The following is an 11,201-nucleotide window of genomic DNA, read 5'->3' as shown; positions in this document are numbered from 1 at the left end:
TATTTTTTCATCTACAGCAACAAAAAAACAAAGGTAATGGAAAATAGTTTAAGATAGAGGGAGGGAAAGGCAGAGAGACAGACAGAGAGGGTCAGCACAAGAGAGATAGAGAGAGAGAGAGAGAGAGAGAGAGAGAGAGAGAGAGAGAGAGAGAGAGAGATAGAGAGAGAGAGAGAGAGAGAGTAAGTGAATAAGCCATTCGCTGATAATAAACAGCGTGTGGGCTAGGGGCAGCATGGTTGTCTGCTGACGTGGATCTCGTGACAGAGTGTTGCTCTGTCTAAGCTGTTTACTCCTCCATCACTCACACGGCCAGCTGTAGAACCAACCTGCTTTTGTGACAAACACACTCCCAACACAGCCTCAGCTTCTGGTGCCTGGGTAGATTTATGGCATTCGAGTTGACTAATGTTTACTTGAGTTTTTACTTTCTTACTGTGTCACCACCAGCCCTATATTGCGTCCACATGCCTACTGTTTGGTTAGAGCTTGCTTGGAACCCAAGACCCAGAGTTTGAATACAAGGTAACAAAATAGTTGGATTTTTACAGATACTAGAGTTAACGCGTGCGTTGAGCGCGTTCAACCTCTAGTTGGTCAAGAGTTTAGATTCAGAATCCATTGATTGTCATCGCAGATATGTAAAATGTAATATATACCAACTTCTCTCAGTGTACCAAAAAATGAATTGCGAGATTAAAGCACAAAATAAATAGGTGGACCCAACCACACAGTGAAGTGAACTGGTAACTGGCCGTCCTTGTGGTCTTACGCCTCTGGCACGCTGGCCTCTGCTAAAGGCAGTGTAGAGCTGAACCATGTGCGAACACACTTTGGGGCACTCCAACTCGATCATTTCTTAACGTCCTACCTGGGCGATTGTCGCTGCGCTGTGTGCGCGTGCGTGTGTGTTCTTACCTGCGCATGTGTCGAAGGCAGAGGCGTTATGTTTCAAAAATATAACGTCCTACCTGGGGAATGTCGCTGCGGTGTGTGCACGTGCGTGTGTGTGTGTTCTTGCCTGCGCGTGTGTCGATGGAGGAGGCATTATGTTTAAAACATAAGGGGCCCTATCGTGCATCCGGCGCAATTGACTTAATCACTGGCGCATGTGTCGTTGCTAATTTGCAACTGGCGCAGAGCGTTCTTTTCCCTCCTGCGCCACGCGCCGGAAAATTAGGGAATGATCTTGTGCCCCAAGGGGCGGCTCGGCGAAAGGAGGAGGTGTGTTATGGCGCAAACGTTCCCTGGTGCTATTTTGACATTTCAGAAACCACTTGCGCCACAAACCAGGAAATACCGGGCCCTATTTTAACGGTCTGAAAAGCAAGTGAGAAGCGCCAAGCGCAAGTAGCTTTGTGGGCGGTTCCATGCTGATGTCGCTAGTTTACGGCGCGAAAAATGACTCATGCGCCCGGCGCAAATCTAAAAAGGATTGGTTTGAAGTAGCCTAATAACCCGTAGGTGTGGTTTGGGCGTAACGTGCAATAAACCAATGAGAGTGCCAGCTCCCATCCCCTTTAACAGCCATGAGCGCATTTTAATCTGAGTTGATTAAAATGATATTTGATATTTTGACAGCGCGTCTGCAGTCTCCGATGGGACAGATGCACAGGAATTTCAAACTTCAAATGGTTTTTGTTCCTGTAAAAAAATAGTTTATGACCAAATAATATGGCCTAACTCACACATGGAATAAGGTTCTATTTAAGGTTCTATTTAAGGTCCTATTTAATGTGGTTCTATTTAGTGATATTTAATGATAGACACAATACATTATAAACATTGTTTCTTATCAGTATTGTATGCATTATCGTTATTATCGCCCAAGGTCTTACCTGGGCGAATTTGTCGCTGCCTTTGTCTTGACGTGCGTTGTGTGCGCGTGCGTGTGGGTGAGTGTGTGTGTGTGTGTGTGTGTGTGTGTGTGTGTGTGTGTGTGTGTGTGTGTGTGTGTGTGCGCGTGTGTGTGTTCGTTTCCGTGTATGTTCCGGCGCATGTGCGTGTGTGTGCGGTGTGTGCGGTGTTACCCCCTATGTTTTATTCGACACATTTCGACAGTGTTACCCCTTATGGGTTTTTCATGACGACGGATAAAAAACGACAGCGTTACCCTTTACGTTTCATTTGATAAAAAACGACAGCGTTACCCTTTACGTTTAATTTGATAAAAACGACAGTGTTACCCCTTATTTTTATTTTTTTTATTTAAAATTATAGATATTGTGTTTTCCACAGAAATGTAGCCGCTGTCTCCAGTGGGTTAGGCAGAGTGCACTCCACTGCACCAGTGAGGCGATGACATTACACAATATTCAATCATCAATGAAGAGGATATTCGTGACATTAAAATGTATGTGTTTATTTCTATTATATCCCTTATGTTTTTTTTCATGACGACCAATAAAAAACGACAGTGTTACCCCTTATGTTTTTTTTAATGACGACCAATAAAAAACGACAGTGTTACCCCCCATGTTTTTTTTCATGAAGACCAATAAAAAACAACAGTGTTACCCCTTATGTTTTTTTTCATGACGACCAATAAAAAACGACAGTGTTACCCCTTTGGTTTTTTTCATGATGACCAAAGAAAAACAACAGTGTTACCCCCTATGTTTTATTTGATAAATATCGACAGTGTTACCCCTTATGTTTTTTTTCATGACGACCAATAAAAAACAACAGTGTTACCCCTTATGTTTTTTTTCATGACGACCAATCAAAAACAACAGTGTTACCCCTTATGGTATTTTTCATGACGACCAATATAAAACGACAGTGTTACCCCTTGTGGTTTCTTTCATGACGACCAAAGAAAAACAACAGTGTTACCCCTTATGTTTTTTTCCGATGATGACTGATGAAAAGCAACAGTGTTACCCCTTATATTTTATTTGACATGGACAATTCATTTTTTTTTAAAAATATGTTTTTCTTCACGACGACCAATAAAATACGACAGTGTTACCCCTTATATTTTATTTGACAAAGACAACAGTGTTACCCCTTTTGTTTTTTTCATGACAACCAAAGAAAAACAACAGTGTTACCCCCTATGTTTTATTTGATAAATATCGACAGTGTTACCCCTTATGTTTTTTTCATGACGACCGATAAAAACGACAGTGTTACCCCTCATGTTTCATTTGATTAAAAAGACAGTGTTACCCCTTTGTTTTTTTTTCATGTCGACCAAAGAAAACAACAGTGTTACCCCCTATGTTTTATTTGATAAATATCGACAGTGTTACCCCTTTTGTTTTTTTCATGACGACCAATAAAAAACAACAGCGTAACCCTTTAAGTTTCATTTGATAAAAACGACAATGTTACCCCTTATGTTTTTTTACCATGATGACCAATAAAATACGACAGTGTTACCCCTTATATTTTATTTGACAAAGACAACAGTGTTACCCCTTTTATTTTTTTCATGACAACCAAAGAAAAACAACAGTGTTACCCCCTATGTTTTATTTGATAAATATTGACAGTGTTACCCCTTATGTTTTTTTCATGACGACCGATAAAAACGACAGTGAAAAATGACAAATTTCAAATGTTTCATTTGATAAAAACGACAGTGTTATCCCCTATGTTTTAATTGATAAATATCGCCCGTGTTACCCCTTATGTTTTTTTTCATGACGACCAATAAAAAACAACAATGTTACCCCTTATATTTCATTTGACAAAAACAACAGTGTTACGCTTTATGTTTTTTTTCATGACGACCAATAAAAAACAACAGTGTTACCCCTTATATTTTATTTGACAAAAACAACAGTGTTACCCCTTATGTTTTTTTTCATGACGACCAATAAAAAACAACAGTGTTACCCCTTATGTTTTTTTCATGACGACCAATAAAAAACAACAGTGTTACCCCTTATGTTTTTTTTCATGACGACCAATAAAAAACAACAGTGTTACCCCTTATGTTTTTTTTCATGACGACCAATAAAAAAACACAGTGTTACCCCTTATATTTTATTTGACAAAAACAACAGTGTTACCCCTTATGTTTTTTTTCATGACAACCAATAAAAAACAACAGTGTTACCCTTTATGTTTTTTTTCATGACGACCAATAAAAAACAACAGTGTTACCCCTTATATTTTATTTGACAAAGACAACAGTGTTACCCCTTATGTTTTTTTTTCATGACGACCAATAAAAAACAACAGTGTTACCCCTTATGTTTTTTTTCATGACAACCAATAAAAAACAACAGTGTTACCCTTTATGTTTTTTTTCATGACAACCAATAAAAAACAACAGTGTTACCCCTTATGTTTTTTTCCGATGATGACTGATGAAAAAAAACAGTGTTACCCCTTATATTTTATTTGACATGGACAATTAATTTTTAAAAATATGTTTTTCTTCACGACGACCAATAAAATACGACAGTGTTACCCCTTATATTTTATTTGACAAAGACAACAGTGTTACCCCTTTTGTTTTTTTCATGACAACCAAAGAAAAACAACAGTGTTACCCCCTATGTTTTATTTGATAAATATCGACAGTGTTACCCCTTGTTTTTTTCATGACGACCGATAAAAACGACAGTGTTACCCCTCATGTTTCATTTGATTAAAAAGACAGTGTTACCCCTTTGTTTTTTTTTCATGTCGACCAAAGAAAAACAACAGTGTTACCCCCTATGTTTTATTTGATAAATATCGACAGTGTTACCCCTTTTGTTTTTTTCATGACGACCAATAAAAAACAACAGCGTAACCCCTCATGTTTCATTTGATAAAAACGACAATGTTACCCCTTATGTTTTTTTACCATGGTGACCAATAAAATACGACAGTGTTACCCCTTATATTTTATTTGACAAAGACAACAGTGTTACCCCTTTTGTTTTTTTCATGACAACCAAAGAAAAACAACAGTGTTACCCCCTATGTTTTATTTGATAAATATTGACAGTTATGTTTTTTTCATGACGACCGATAAAAACGACAGTGAAAAATGACAAATGTCAAATGTTTCATTTGATAAAAACGACAGTGTTATCCCCTATGTTTTAATTGATAAATATCGCCCGTGTTACCCCTTATGTTTTTTTTCATGACAACCAATAAAAAACAACAATGTTACCCCTTATATTTCATTTGACAAAAACAACAGTGTTACGCTTTATGTTTTTTTCATGACGACCAATAAAAAACAACAGTGTTACCCCTTATATTTTATTTGACAAAAACAACAGTGTTACCCCTTATGTTTTTTTTCATGACGACCAATAAAAAACAACAGTGTTACCCCTTATGTTTTTTTTCATGACGACCAATAAAAGACAACAGTGTTACCCCTTATGTTTTTTTTCATGACGACCAATAAAAAACAACAGTGTTACCCCTTATGGTTTTTTTCATGACGACCATTAAAAAACAACAGTGTTACCCCATATGTTTTTTTTCATGACGACCAATAAAAAACAACAGTGTTACCCCTTATATTTTATTTGACAAAAACAACAGTGTTACCCCTTATGTTTTTTTTCATGACGACCAATAAAAAACATCAGTGTTGCCCTTTATGTTTTTTTTCATGACGACCAATAAAAAAACACAGTGTTACCCCTTATATTTTATTTGACAAAAACAACAGTGTTACCCCTTATGTTTTTTTTCATGACAACCAATAAAAAACAACAGTGTTACCCGTTATGTTTTTTTTCATGACGACCAATAAAAAACAACAGAGTTACCCCTTATATTTTATTTGACAAAGACAACAGTGTTACCCCTTATGTTTTTTTTCATGACGACCAATAAAAAACAACAGTGTTACCCCTTATGTTTTTTTTCATGACAACCAATAAAAAACAACAGTGTTACCCTTTATGTTTTTTTTCATGACAACCAATAAAAAACAACAGTGTTACCCCTTATATTTTATTTGACAAAAACAACAGTGTTACGCTTTATGTTTTTTTTCATGACGAACAATAAAAAACAACAGTGTTACCCCTTATATTTTATTTGACAAAAACAACAGTGTTACGCTTTATGTTTTTTTTCATGACGACCAATAAAAAACAACAGTGTTACCCCTTATGTTTTTTTTCATGACGACAAATAAAAAACAACTGTGTTACCCCCCATATATTTTTTTCATGACGACCAATAAAAAACAACAGTGTTACCCCTTATGTTTTTTTTCATGACGACCAATAAAAAACTTAAGTGTTACCCCTTATGTTTTTTTTCATGACGACCATTAAAAAACAACAGTGTTACCCCTTTTGTTTTGTTTTCATGACGACCAATAAAAAACCAGAGTGTTACCCCTTATGTTTTATTTCATGACGACCAATAAAAAACAACAGTGTTACCCCCTATGTTTTATTTGATAAATATCGACAGTGTTACCCCTTATGTTTATTTCATGACGGCCGATAAAAAACGACAGTTACCCCTCATGTTTTTTCCATGTTGACCAATAAAAATCGAGAGTATTACACCTGTTAACGTTTTTGCGGGGATCCGAACCTGAGCTGTTTAGAGTGTTAACCTCCGAACTTATCAATGCACCATCAAGACACCGAATAAAGTCATCACAATGGTTATACTTGACTTTATAATTTGCATGAAATAGAAATAAGAGTCTACCAACAGAGGTCATCAACCGGACTTGAACCCCGGTCTCCAGGGGGTTAGCTCACAGCTCTCTCCACTCTCTCTTAAGCAGAGTACACTCCACTGCACCACTGAGGCGATGGAAATACACAATAATCAATCATCAATAAAGAGGATAGACATGACATTAAAATGTATGTGTTTATTTCTATTATTTCCTTTACGGTTTTTTTTCATGACGACCAATAAAAAACGACAGTGTTACCCCTTATATTTTATTGGACAAAAACAAGTGTTACCCCTTATGTTTTTTTTCATGACGACCAATAAAAAACAACAGTGTTACCCCTTATGTTTATTTCATGACGACCATTAAAAAACAACAGTGTTACCCCTTATGTTTTTTTTCATGACGACCAATAAAAAACAACAATGTTACCCCTTATATTTTATTTGACAAAAACAACAGTGTTACGCTTTATGTTTTTTTTCATGACGACCAATAAAAAACAACAGTGTCACCCCTTATATTTTATTTGACAAAAACAACAGTGTTACCCCTTATGTTTTTTTCATGACGACCAATAAAAAACAACAGTGTTACCCCTTATGTTTTTTTTCATGACGACCAATAAAAAACAACAGTGTTACCCCTTATGTTTTTTTTCATGACAACCAATAAAAAACAACAGTGTTACCCTTTATGTTTTTTTTCATGACAACCAATAAAAAACAACAGTGTTACCCCTTATATTTTATTTGACAAAAACAACAGTGTTACCCCTTATGTTTTTTTTCATGACGACTAATAAAAACAACAGTGTTACCCCTTATGTTTTTTTTCATGACGACAAATAAAAAAAAAACAATGTTACCCTTCATGTTTTTTTTCATGACGACCAATAAAAAACCACAGTGTTACCCCTTATATTTTATTTGACAAAAACAACAGTGTTACCTCTTATGTTTTTTTTTAATGACAACCAATAAAAAACAACAGTGTTACCCTTTATGTTTTTTTTCATGACGACCGATAAAAAACAACAGTGTTACCCCTTATATTTTATTTGACAAAAACAACAGTGTTACCCCTTGTTTTTTTTCATGACGACCAATAAAAAACAACAGTGTTACCCCTTAGGGTTTTTTTCATGACGACCATTAAAAAACAACAGTGTTACCCCTTATGTTTTTTTTCATGACGACCAATAAAAAACAACAGTGTTACCCCTTATATTTTATTTGACAAAAACAACAGTGTTACGCTTTATGTTTTTTTTCATGACGACCAAAAAAAAACAACAGTGTTACCCCTTATGTTTTTTTTCATGACGACCATTAAAAAACAACAGTGTTACCCCTTATGTTTTTTTTCATGACGACCAATAAAAACAACAGTGTTACCCCTTATATTTTATTTGACAAAAACAAGTGTTACGCTTTATGTTTTTTTTCATGACGACCAATAAAAAACAACAGTGTTACCCCTTATGTTTTTTTTCATGACGACCAATAAAAAACAACTGTGTTACCCCCCATATTTTTTTTTCATGACGACCAATAAAAAACAACAGTGTTACCCCTTATGTTTTTTTTCATGACCAATAAAAAACAACAGTGTTACCCCTTATATTTTATTAGACAAATACAACAGTGTTATGCTTTATGTTTTTTTTCATGACGACAAATAAAAAACAACAGTGTTACCCCTTATGTTTTTTTTTCATGACGACCAATAAAAAACAACAGTGTTACCCCTTATGTTTATTTCATGACGACCATTAAAAAACAACAGTGTTACCCCTTATGTTTTTTTTCATGACGACCAATAAAAAACAACAGTGTCACCCCTTATATTTTATTTGACAAAAACAACAGTGTTACCCCTTATGTTTTTTTCATGACGACCAATAAAAAACAACAGTGTTACCCCTTATGTTTTTTTTCATGACGACCAATAAAAAACAACAGTGTTACCCCTTATGTTTTTTTTCATGACAACCAATAAAAAACAACAGTGTTACCCTTTATGTTTTTTTTCATGACAACCAATAAAAAACAACAGTGTTACCCCTTATATTTTATTTGACAAAAACAACAGTGTTACCCCTTATGTTTTTTTTCATGACGACCAATAAAAACAACAGTGTTACCCTTTATGTTTTTTTTCATGACGACCAATAAAAAACCACAGTGTTACCCCTTATATTTTATTTGACAAAAACAACAGTGTTACCCCTTATGTTTTTTTTCATGACAACAAATAAAAAAACAACAATGTTACCCTTCATGTTTTTTTTCATGACGACCAATAAAAAACCACAGTGTTACCCCTTATATTTTATTTGACAAAAACAACAGTGTTACCTCTTATGTTTTTTTTTAATGACAACCAATAAAAAACAACAGTGTTACCCTTTATGTTTTTTTTCATGACGACCGATAAAAAACAACAGTGTTACCCCTTATATTTTATTTGACAAAAACAACAGTGTTACCCCTTGTTTTTTTTCATGACGACCAATAAAAAACAGTGTTACCCCTTAGGGTTTTTTTCATGACGACCATTAAAAAACAACAGTGTTACCCCTTATGTTTTTTTTCATGACGACCAATAAAAAACAACAGTGTTACCCCTTATATTTTATTTGACAAAAACAACAGTGTTACGCTTTATGTTTTTTTTCATGACGACCAAAAAAAAACAACAGTGTTACCCCTTATGTTTTTTTTCATGACGACCATTAAAAAACAACAGTGTTACCCCTTATATTTTATTTGACAAAAACAAGTGTTACGCTTTATGTTTTTTTTCATGACGACCAATAAAAAACAACAGTGTTACCCCTTATGTTTTTTTCATGACGACCAATAAAAAACAACAGTGTTACCCCTTATATTTTATTTGACAAAAACAAGTGTTACGCTTTATGTTTTTTTTCATGACGACCAATAAAAAACAACAGTGTTACCCCTTATGTTTTTTTTCATGACGACCAATAAAAAACAACAGTGTTACCCCTTATGTATTTTTTCATGACGACCAATAAAAAACAACTGTGTTACCCCCCATATTTTTTTTTCATGACGACCAATAAAAAACAACAGTGTTACCCCTTATGGTTTTTTTCATGACCAATAAAAAACAACAGTGTTACCCCTTATATTTTATTTGACAAATACAACAGTGTTATGCTTTATGTTTTTTTTAATGACGACCAATAAAAAACAACATTGTTACCCCTTATGTATTTTTTCATGACGACCAATAAAAAACAACTGTGTTACCCCCCATATTTTTTTTTCATGACGACCAATAAAAAACAACAGTGTTACCCCTTATGTTTTTTTTCATGATGACCAATAAAAAACAACAGTGTTACCCCTTATATTTTATTTGACAAAAACAACAGTGTTATGCTTTATGTTTTTTTTAATGACGACCAATAAAAAACAACAGTGTTACCCCTTATGTATTTTTTCATGACCAATAAAAAACAACAGTGTTACCCCTTATGTTTTTTTTCATGACGACCATTAAAAAACAACAGTGTTTCCCCTTATGTTTTTTTTCATGACGACCAATAAAAAACAACAGTGTTACCCGTTATGTATTTTTTCATGACGACCAATAAAAAACAACTGTGTTACCCCTTATGTTTTTTTTCATGACGACCAATAAAAAACAACAGTGTTACCCCTTATATTTTATTTGACAAAAACAACAGTGTTATGCTTTATGTTTTTTTTAATGACGACCAATAAAAAACAACATTGTTACCCCTTATGTATTTTTTCATGACGACCAATAAAAAACAACTGTGTTACCCCCCATATTTTTTTTTCATGACGACCAATAAAAAACAACAGTGTTACCCCTTATGTTTTTTTTCATGACCAATAAAAAACAACAGTGTTACCCCTTATGTTTTTTTCATGACGACCATTAAAAAACAACAGTGTTACCCCTTATGTTTTTTTTCATGACGACCAATAAAAAACAACAGTGTTACCCCCCATATTTTTTTTTTCATGACGACCAATAAAAAACAACAGTGTTACCCCTTATGTTTTTTTTCATGACGACCGATAAAAAACAACAGTGTTACCCGTTATGTTTTTTCTCAGGATGACCAAAAAAAAACAACAGTGTTACCCCTTATGTTTTTTTTCATGACGACCATTAAAAAACAACAGTGTTACCCCTTATGTTTTTTTTCATGACGACCGATAAAAAACAACATTGTTACCCCTTATGTATTTTTTCATGACGACCAATAAAAAACAACTGTGTTACCCCCCATATTTTTTTTTCATGACGACCAATAAAAAACAACAGTGTTACCCCTTATGTTTTTTTTCATGACCAATAAAAAACAACAGTGTTACCCCTTATGTTTTTTTTCATGACGACCATTAAAAAACAACAGTGTTACCCCTTATGTTTTTTTTCATGACGACCAATAAAAAACAACAGTGTTACCCCCCATATTTTTTTTTTCATGACGACCAATAAAAAACAACAGTGTTACCCCTTATGTTTTTTTCATGACGACCGATAAAAAACAACAGTGTTACCCGTTATGTTTTTTCTCAGG

At 34.4% G+C, this 11,201-nt stretch overlaps 1 protein-coding gene across 1 annotated transcript in view; it reads right to left on the bottom strand.

Moving 5' to 3' along the window:
• Positions 1–11,201, bottom strand: part of rps5 (ribosomal protein S5) — an 87,470-nt gene that overhangs the window by 61,629 nt on the left and 14,640 nt on the right. The gene's annotated exons all lie outside the window — the stretch shown is intronic.

The sequence above is a fragment of the Gadus chalcogrammus genome, chromosome 22, assembly GCF_026213295.1.
Source record: "Gadus chalcogrammus isolate NIFS_2021 chromosome 22, NIFS_Gcha_1.0, whole genome shotgun sequence".
NCBI lineage: Eukaryota > Metazoa > Chordata > Actinopteri > Gadiformes > Gadidae > Gadus > Gadus chalcogrammus.
This window is presented reverse-complemented; position numbering and strand designations above follow the sequence as displayed.